The 11,074-nt window shown below is 37.8% G+C and overlaps 1 pseudogene; it reads left to right on the top strand.

Moving 5' to 3' along the window:
- Positions 1 to 302: 302 nt before the first annotated feature.
- LOC149128462 (U2 spliceosomal RNA) lies at positions 303 to 440 on the top strand (annotated as a pseudogene).
- Positions 441 to 11,074: the final 10,634 nt, after the last annotated feature.

The raw sequence follows: 11,074 nt of genomic DNA, 5'->3' as shown, positions 1-11,074 counted from the left end.
CCCAGCAGGAGGTCCAGATCATGGTTATCGCTAAGAATTTTTGACCTTCAGTCACAAATGTTTGCCCCCTTAGAAGATCTATCACTACTATTGAAAATGCTATAACTCTCCATGTTTGATTGGAATGTGGACTTTTTGGTACAAGGCAATACAATGATATTGAAGATGAAGCATATGGAGTTAGGCAGATCTGAAACCACACTCCAGTTCTGCACTCTTTTTACTCTGGGTAAGTTATTCCATCTTTCTAAGTTCCCTCAGTTTTCTCATTTGACAAATGGAGATAATAATACCTGAAAGACATCGCTTCTCGGCCTTTTGGCTAAGATCAAGTGTAATACCTGACAGAAAGCACTGTTATAAACATTAAATAAGATAGTATCTGCAAGTTGCCAGATTCTACAGTACATTCTCTCAAATGTTTTAGTGGTTTATTGTTCTTGTTGGAATAACATTCTGAATGGGAGAAATGAGTGGCAAACACATGGATAGAGTTAGGATTTTTTTTTTTTTTTGCTTTTTTAACATTTATTTTATTTGGAAGTCAGAGGAGACACCCCCCAACATACACACACAGACAGACAAACAGAGAGAGAGAGAGAGGAAGAGAGAGAGGGATGGAGAGGGAGAGAGATCTTTCATCTGCTGATTCACTCCCCAAATGGCCACAGTGACCAGGGTTGGGCTACACTGAAGCCAGTAGCCATGAATTTTTGTCCAGGTCTCTCACATAGATGCAGAGGCCCAAGGACTTGGGTCATCCTCCGTTGCTTTCCAGGTGCATTATCAGGGAGCTAGATCAGAACGGCTGGGACTCGAACTGACGCCCACATGGGATATCAGCATTGCAGGCAGCAGCTTGACCTGCTATGCAACAATGCTGGCCCTGAGTTTTTTTTTCTTTTTTTTGAAAACATATTATTTATTCAAGAAGTACAGAGGGAGTGTGAGTGAGGGAATGAGAGAGAGAGAGAGAAAGAGAGAGAGAAAGAGAGAGAAATTGAGCCCATTCACTGATTCAGTCCCCAGAAGCCCACAATGTCAAGCCTGGAGCTCAGAGCCAGAAACTGAATCCAGATCTCCCACATCAGCAAAAGGAACTCAATTACTTAAACCATCATGACTATCTCCTAGTCTACACTGACAATAATCTGGAATCAACAGTCATAGGCAAGAATTGAACTCAGATACTCTGATATGAGATAGAAGTGCCTTAACTTGTGGGCTAAAGGTTTGCTCCAGGTGTTGGTTTTGATATGACCCATTACGGTGAAGAGAACAGCTCATGTTGAAGAGCAGTGAGGGAAAAAAGGATTAGGGGATTTTAGATTATCATAGTCCTTAAAATTTAGAGGAGTAACCTATAGAAGGAAGTCCACTATTCTATCATACTATCTCTGAAATTTACTAGTTGTATGGCCTGGTAAATTTACTTAACTCCTGAATTTTAATTTTCTTATCACTAAATTGGAAAAAATAGCACTAATCATATAAGACAGATGTGGAGATTAAATGAATAAATTGGAAATACAAAGCATATATGAATGGTGTTAATGATAATTCATCTTGGCAGAATAAAGTGATTGAGTTGTAAAGTAATAGATGTCTTGATAAAAGAAACTTGATGAATCATATAGAATCAGAGTCCAGGCTTCCTAGCTCTCAACAGCAATCATTGGACAAATGTTAATAATCAGAAACCTCTAAGCTATCACCATTATTTCAAAGTCTAGCAGAATGTATGCCTGTCTCAAAAATGAGGAAAATCCTGGAGATAATTTGCATTAGAAAATGTTGGTTGTCATATCTATAACAGAATTACAAGTCAGCAGCTCTTTCTTTTCTTTATTCAACAAATACTAGGAAATAAGATATTTTAAGACTAGGCTTGGAACCAAAGATAGCAGCAAGTCTGTATCTAACACCATATCCATGAGAGAATGATCTAACCTTTCTGAATCTATAAAATGTGGGCAATGATATTCTCTATGAACGATTATTGTCAGGATACAGAGACATAATCTATGTAAATTGCCTAGCAAAATGATTAACAAGAACAATTATTTCAAAATTTCATTTCATTCAATTCACCAATAAATGCAAGTTTGATATCACATTTCAAACTAATAGCTTGTGTGAAAAGAAGGGCCAATATAAATGTTTTGCTCTGTGCTGAAGAGCAAAGCAGATTGTTGTTAGCCCGTCAATCAAGACATGTGGGTAGTAGTGCTGGAGAGAGGAGACCGGGACATGGGCTGAGGTTACCTCTCTGAAGGAAGAAGGACCCCCTTTTATGAGGAATATTTAGACAGAAGAAATATTAGACATTGCAGGGGAGCTTCCAAAAGTTCCAAAAATAATTTTTTACCAAAATAAAATTATCTTCTAATTTGATTTCCCACAAACTCTTTGAAGTTCTTATGCATTATTGTCATCCTGTCTTGGAAGAACTAGAGTTCAGTTGTATCTAGAATGCCAGTGTATCTAACTGTACCAGGGAACCACACAGCTACCCCATGTTATGGGAGAACAAGGAATATATCTCACATAAGTTAACATGATACAGAACAACTCTACCTTACCAGCACCATTTCATGTAGCATATGGTCCATTGAGTTTTGTTGATGAATGACTGGATAGGGGAATGAATGGAAGCACAAATAATAGGAGAATTGATGAAAGGCTAGTTGGCAGGCTCGATGTACAATGGTGGCTATGCCCAAAAATAAGCTACAGAGGAAGTGCATAGTTCCTATTTTGGGGGAATGTCAATAGAACTGAATAATTGAAGCATCTCTAGAAAGAGCTAGTCAATGTGAGAATCTGGTGTAGATAGTAGAATCACTGATTCAGACATGATTGACAAAGGAGGAGTCCTTAGAAATTCAATGGTACAGCCTTCTCAACTGCAGAAAGAATTGAGAAAGAAACTGACTTAGGAAGCTGCATAAGCAGTATGAGACTGAATTGCAATTTGTACTTGGTTCTCAGGACTAAGTCTAGTTCATTTTGGGTTACATCTTTCTTTTAAAATAGTTGCAAACAACAAGGTATTTTTTCCCTCTTGCAGCCTCCAGAAAAAAAAAAAATACTATTAGTCAAAGAGACGGTGGAGAATGGCTATGGGGTTTCTAAAGAGGTGGCTTCTTTTAAGTGGGTGTGTTCTATTCTCAATCTGGGCTCAGACATGTAAGCTGATAAAATGTTCTCGTTGTTTCTCTAATTTATAAGGACATACTTTAGCCACCTCAGACTAGGGGATGTACTTACCACATATAAATTGTTTCCTGTTAAATGAAAGAACTAGACAAGGATTTATATTCTTTAGGGATCAGAGTATTTCACATATTTTGAAAGTATGATTGATTATAAGACATCCATGAAAATCCTGAAACATCCAAAATTTATGTCCATTGTACAGGAAAGAAATATAAAAAAAAAAGGACAGGTTTACAAATCACACAATAAATCCGGAAAAAAAGGGATTTGATTGTGCTAACCTTATTTTGTACTTGAGATGTAAATGATTTATATTATAAGTCAGTACTGTAAAATTCTGACATTACAGTGAAATTTACAAAACCCACCTTTACATTTGACTTAATATTCTTGTTTATGAATTCTATCATTTATAATTTTTAATCTTTCTCAAGTGAAAACTAGGTCATGAAGCTCCAACTTATAATTAATGGTGATTGCAAGGATTGTACTCACCATTATTGTCATTATTGTTGAATTCACTGAGAATCCAGAAGTTTCTCCATCATAGGCTGATGTTCAAATACAGGATCTAAATAACTAACAAGATAATATGAAACTGAGATGTGCTATCTAGTGACTGCTGAGCTACCTCAGCTTTCATAATGTGATGGTCTCTCTGGAGATATCAACTACTTTAGAGGGGCACGAGTTGCGATTGCTAGTTTTTCCTGCTACCTTCTCCATGGGTAAGCCTCCCCTGGACAGTAATGCTCCCAGCTCCATGAGAACTGTGCCCTGAATGAGCAGATGATAATATCTCACAGCAATCTGTAACATCAGCATTGCAGATGTTTCAATGCACAGCAGCATAGGTTCCTTATCCACAAGGAGGATCTACTTAATTTCTGTTTCACAACTGAAGCATAAAAGCGCTATTATAAAATAATTTATCTCTGTTAAAGGTTATGAGTATGACTGTATTTTCCTGAGCTATCTATTAATAGCCAAACACTATGCTTAATACTCTGTATCTTTTGATCCTCCTAACAATAACATGAATTTAGTTGATGCATATCAGCAAACAGTATCTGAAAATGTACATGTCTTGCCCAAGTTCACCTAGGCAATCTCCTAGAAGAAGAGTTTCTTGGATTGGCTCAGGACTCTCTTCATCCTGGCCTCTCAAAATTTAGATTCAGGCTGATAACCACAAATATCGAGGGCCTGTTGGTTCATGTTATGGCTTAAAAGCTGTGACAGTGCTATATACCAGCCAGCTGTTGCCTGTATAAATACGAGCTCAGAGGTTCCAGAACAGATGTTTTAGTACAGGTCACAAAATTAATCATTTACATCAAAATTCCTAATTTTTAGATGATGACTCCTGCTTTTGTTTTCTAGTTTTTCTTAGACACTGCGCTAATCATAGAGTTCTTTAAGTCCATAGTTGACCCAAAATTTGTCAGTTTGGGACTTCTGCAGCAGGTATTGTAAAATGTAAAATGGGGCTGGTGTTGTGGCATAGTGGGTAAAGCTACCATCTGTAGCACCAGCATCCCACGTGGGTGCTGATTTGTGTCCCGACTGCCCCACTTCCAATTCAGCTCCCTGCTAATGCACCTAGAAAGCAGAGGAAGAAGGCCCAAATGCTCGGGCGCCTGTACCCACATGTGAGAGTCAGAAGAAGCTTTTGGATCCTGGCCTCGTTCTGTCCCAGCCCTAGCCATTGCAGCCATTTGGAGAGTGAATCAGTAGATGGAAGATCTCTCTCTCTCTCTCTCTCTCTCTCTCTCTCTCTGCACATAACTCTGCCTTTCATATAAATAAAATAAATCTTTAAGAGAAAAATAAAAAATAGAACAGCCTTAATAGATATTTGGAGACTATTGATGTAATTTTTCCAAGTATGGGAATCTTTATCTGTGTTTCTATCATATGTAATTAAGTCATTCAAAAAATTCTAATTAATTTGTAAGATATCCCTACATTGTGAACACTATTTCCAATGGGATCAATGGACTTCTTCTCTTTACTAGTCCCTATAAAATGTTATCCCTGTTCTCATGCATCATTGTGATTTTTCTCTGAGGACATCACTTCAACCATACATTTTACTGAGTCAAATTTGGTAAATCTAACCTTAAGTTGTACATTTTTAGCAAATGTCAAATTCTCTTTGTATCATTTATTCCAGTAATATATTTTTATTAATTAATTGATTGATTGAATAAAGATGTTCATTTGTATTTCTATCTTAGCAAACCTCTAAAAACATAATGATGGCTCTGCCTGGATAATACAATGTAGCTTTCTCTTTTACAAATTTATAAGTCAGCTCTGATAACTTTCTAACTCCAGAAATGGCCATAATTCAAAAGGTATTCAAGATTTATAAGGGGAGGTTGGGGGCTGGCACCAAGGCTCACTTGGTTAATCCTCTTCCTGTGGTGCCGCCATCCCATATGGGCATCAGGTTCTATTCCTGGTTACTCCTCTTCCACTCCAGCTCTCTGCTGTGGCCCAGGAGGGTAGTGGAGGGTGGCCCAAGTGCTTGGGCCCCTGCACCCACATGGGAGACCAGGAAGGAGCACCTGGCTCCTGACTTTGGATCGGCGCAGCTCTGGTCGTGATAGCCACTGGAGAGTGAACCAATGGAAGGAAGATCTTTCTCTCTCTCTCACTGTCTATAACTCTACCTGTCAAATAAAAAAAAAGGGGGGGGGGGAGGTTAAAGTTTTTTATAGATTATATCTATGAAATCTGTTCTCTTTATGTAAATAACATTTTTAAAGTTTATGAAGCAAACTTATCTATGTAGGCTTAAACATGCAAATATTTTTTCATTCTGTTGCTTATATAAACTCATTCTCATTTCCAAAAAACTTGTTGAATGAGAACACATTACACAACAGTGCTCATTTAATGAGCATGACATATTTTAGAAGACTGAAATCCACAAAACTATGACAGAAGCTGGTAATAGATTCTGTCCTGTAGTCTACTGCCTCTCCTTAAAGAAAGGCTGTATTTTGATTTAAATCTAGTCCATCATTTATTAAGTCCATGTTATTTAAGCATTTCCTGTAATAACTACATCAGCCAAAGAGATAACCCCTACCAATTTAGCACTAATTCACTGTCAAGTCCTTTTAACCTTTTATATTTAACCTTTTTTTCTTTAATCTTGGCAAGTTTTCTGTCTTTATATGGCCACATAAGCTGAGAAAAAGATCTGTTACTTGAAGTATATTTAATGATTTTATTTTAAAGAGAAGGTGGGACTTCTTTGAGTTTGATTATTATTACAAGCTTAATAAATAAAGTTTCATACCAGAAGGCTTCATCTTTGTTCTATGGGGAAAACAAAATTTGGTGTTGATATCTGAAAATCAAGCCATTGTTAATTAAGCAAATATAGTCTTCCTTCTCCTTGTACTCCTACTTATACCACAGTCACATGGCTAATACATGACTTCACAGGTCTGCTTTTTCAATTGTTCATAATATTCTCTTATTTTATTGCTCTTTTAAAAAATAGATTTATTTATTTGAGAGGTAGAGTTACAGAGAGAGAAGAAGAGACAGAGAGGTTTTACATCTGCTGGTTCACTCCAAAGACACTAGCCAAAAGATTCTTCCAGGTCTCTCATGCAGGTGCTGGGGCCCAAGCATTTGTGTCATCTTCCATTGCTTATCCAGGCCACTAGCAGGGAGCTGGATCACAAGTGGAGCAGCCAGGACTTGAACCAGCATCTATGTGGGATGTGGATGCTGCTGACAGAGGCTTAACCTACTATGCCACAGTGCCAGCCCCTGACAAATCTGTTTTATGCTTAGCTGGTTCTGCCAGTTCCTGCAGAAGAGCATGTCCCAAAACCTGAACTATATGGAAAATAGCTTGAGAGAGAGAGAGAGAGAGAGAGAGAGAGAGAGAGAGAGAGAGAGAATCTACTGTATCTTCTGTGTTCCATTCATAGATTCCAGTCGGTATCATTATCATCACTGCAGTCATAATATTACCAATATCAGTTATCACTTAGAGCTTAATATGTGGTAACAGTGTAGCAATTTGGATTTAGAATCATCCAAATGACCATTCATAGCAAGGTGTTTCTCATTTGTTTACATAGAAACCTAAAAGTTAATAGGGTCTAAGCATGTTCCTATATTATTCTAACTCCAAGACCATTGCTCCTTTCTGAACCCCATGTCCACATGAAATGAAACTACTTTTCTTGGACCTTGGGAAGCATTCATTTTCCTTGATAGTATAAGGAAAATCTTTTGCTATGTGTTCTTAAGTTCAGAAATAGCGTGTAGATCTTTTCTTTTCCTTTTAAAAACAATTTTGCTATAGAGACTTCCCACTTCTAAGGGGAGAAGGAGTCAACATTTGCCAGATTTCTTCCATGTGTCAGGCTCTTTGAGGGGGCACTATGGACATATGAGTATTTAAAATATATGTTATTTTGAAAGTCTACATTTACTTGAGGAATAGGTTCTTTGCTCATCATTTTTAAAATTATGTATGTGTATATTTGAGAGGCAGAGAGAAAAAGGGAGAGAGCAAGAGAGAGAGAGAGAGGGAGAGAGCACTCACATTTGCTGGTTCATTCCCCCAATTCCCACAACAGCTAGGATTGGGCTAGGCTAATCTTAGGAGATGGGATCTTAATCCATGTCAACCTCATGGTTGGTAGCACCCCAATTAACTAAGCTATCATTGCTGTCTTCCCGTGTCTGCATGAGTGAAAAACTGGATTCAGGACCTTGTGTTGGCTATTAAAACCAGATATCCGCATGTGGTATATGGTATCTTCACCAATGTCTTAACTGCTAGGCCAGATGCTCAGCTCATTCACTTGCCCATTTTAAAATAGGCTATTAATTTTCTTGCTCTATGGTTGTTTGTGTTCCTCATACATTTTTGATATTAACTTGTATTAGATATGTAGTTTGCAAATAGTTTCTACCATTCTGTTCTCTGAAGGTTATATGCTAATTTTATTGTTTCCTCTGTTGTATAGATACTTTTTAATTTGATACCATCAATTAATATAATTTTGCATTTGTTACATGTGCTTTTGAGGATCTGCTACTTGTTACGTATCTAAAGTAGGTGAAATCTATATGTCTAAGGGATATCCATACCCTCACGTTAATTACAGCATTCTTCACAATAACCAAGATATAGCATCAGCCTGAGTGTCCATCAATGGATGAACTAAAAAATATGTGAATAAATAGGAATACAACAATAGAATACTATTCACCCTTTCTAAAGTGGGAAAACCTGTCATTTACAACAACATGAACAAATCTGGGAAACACTACATTAATTGAAATAAGGCACAGAAATATAAATACAACATGATACCACTTATATGTGGAATCTAATAGCAACAGAGTAGAATGATGGTTTTCAGAGACTGGGAGGATGATGAATTAGAAGCCATGGATTAGTAGAGCAAAGTTACAGATTTCAGACAGGAGAAATTGATTTGATATCTGTTGCACAGCAGGGTGACGATAGTCAATAATAATGTGTGACATATCTTTAAAAACTAACAGAGCACATTTCAAATGTTTCATTATAAAAATGATAAGTAAAGGAGGTGATAGATATGTTGATTAATAGGGAAGGCGTTGTGGCTTAGTAGGCTAAGTTTTCACTTGCTATGCCTGCCCTGGCTGTTCGTCTTCCAATCCAGCACTCTGCTATGGCCTGGGAAAGCAGTGGAAGATGGCCCAAGTGCTTAGGACTCTACATACACTTGGGAGACCCAGAAGCAGCTCTTGGCTCTAGGCTTGATCAGGCCAGCTCTGGTCACTGTGACTATTTGGGGAGTGAATCAACAGGTAGAAGATCTCTCTCTGTATCTCCCTCTCTCTGCCTGTAACTTTACCTCTCAAACAAACAAATAAATAGTTAAATCTTTTTTTGAAGATTTATTTATTTTACTTGAAAGAGTTAAAGAGAGGCAGAGGCAGAGAGAGTGACAGAGAAGTCTTCCAGGAGCCAGGAATTTTTTCCAGTTCTCCCACTGGGGTGCAGGGGCCCAAGAACCTGGGCCATCTTCCACTGCTTTCCCAGGCTATAGCAAAGAGCAAGAACTGAAGTGGAGCAGCCGGGATTTGAACCGGTGACCATATGGGATGCCAGAATTGCAGGCAGCAGCTTTACCTGCTACACCACAGCACCAGCCCCAATAAATAAACTCTTAAAAAAAGATATGTTGATTCATTTTATCTAATCAATCCCCATTGTATATACATTTCAAATCATCACCCTGTGTTACATAAAGGATTTATCAATAAGAAATATTAACAATTTTTTTAATTTCAAATCTAACCTTTGTGTCAAAGTGATTTACACTAATATTAAAATCATCAAATTTTCATAACAAACCTATATAGTAGGTTTCTTGTTTTACCTATTTTGAGGTTAGAAAACAGGCACAGCACAGAGAATTTAAAGTGGTGGATGTAGGAATGGGTCCTTGGCAAATGGCCACATGCTGGGTTAGAGAGTATTTGTTTCTTAATTTAAAGAAAACATATTTCATATGTTTCATAGGTAAAGTTCTAAGAAGATAACCATACTTACCACCCTCCCCCTCCCTTCCAACATTTCCCTCCTCCTTTCCTTTTCTTCATTAATTTTTGCAAAGACACAATTTTAATCCACTCTATAATCACAGGATTAATACACCACTACCCATGACATTCAACAAGTAAAAAGTAGAAAAAAAAGTTCCACATGAGTATAAGCAAAGAATAAAAACAACAATCATATCACAGGATATTTTATTCATTCCTATAAATTTTTTGTTTCCTGTATTGACTGCCATATCTTAATGAAAATATATGACATTTTTCTTTTTGAGACTTATTTATTTCACTAAACATAATGGTTTCCAGTTACATCCATTTTGTTGCAAAAGACAGGATTTCATTTTTTTATGGCTGAGTCATTGTTTTAAACACTATACCATATGTGTCTCCATATTATAATTTCTTTACTTGAAATGTTTATGCCTGTTAGAGAAGCATGAAGTAATAATTTGAGGGAACTTCACAATGTTCATTGAATATAGAATTAAAATAATTTATTTTGGTATAAAAAATTAAAGTCTATGTGTTGTTTTCATAATACATATTTTCTATGAACTTTTTCAAGGCTCTTCATATGCATGACACTTTTTACATCAAAAATCTTATCTTCTTTAAAAAATAATTTATTTGTATATTTAAAAGGCAGCGTGACAGAGAGAACAAAGGAGAGGGAGGAAGGAGATAAAAGAGGGACAGAAGTGGGGAAGAGAAGGTGAGAGAAGAGGAGGAGGAAGAGAGGCCGGCGCCACAGCTTACTAGGCAAATCCTCCTCCTGCGGTGCCAGCACCCCAGGTTCTAGTCCCAGTTGGGGCGCTGGTTCTGTCCCGGTTGCTTCTCTTCCAGTCCAGCTCTCTGCTGTGGCCAGGGAAGGCAGTGGAGGATGGCCCAAGTGCTTGGGCCTTGCACCCGTATGGGAGACCAGGAGGAAGCACCTGGCTCCTGGCTTCAGATCGGCGCAGCACGCTGGCTGTAGAGGCCATTTGGGGAGTGAACCAACAGAAGAGTGACCTGTCTCTCTTACTGTCTAACTCTGCCTTTCAAAAAAAAAAAAAAAAAAAAAAAAGAGGATGAGGAGAGAGATGGATCTTTCATTCACTGATTCAGAGAATTGGCCTGGCTTAACCCTTGAGTCTGGAACTCCATCTAGGTCCCACACATTGGTGACATGGTCCCAAGTACTTGGGCCATCTTCTGCTGCTTTCCAGGTGCCTTACAGGGAGCTGGATTGTAAGCATAGTAGCAGGAACTCAGTTGAGGC

The sequence above is a fragment of the Oryctolagus cuniculus genome, chromosome 1 (genome assembly GCF_051225735.1).
Source record: "Oryctolagus cuniculus isolate XC-2025 breed Fujian yellow rabbit chromosome 1, ASM5122573v1, whole genome shotgun sequence".
Classification (NCBI taxonomy): Eukaryota; Metazoa; Chordata; class Mammalia; order Lagomorpha; family Leporidae; genus Oryctolagus; species Oryctolagus cuniculus.
Note: the sequence above shows the minus strand (reverse complement) of the source record. Positions and strands in the feature narration are given on the sequence as shown.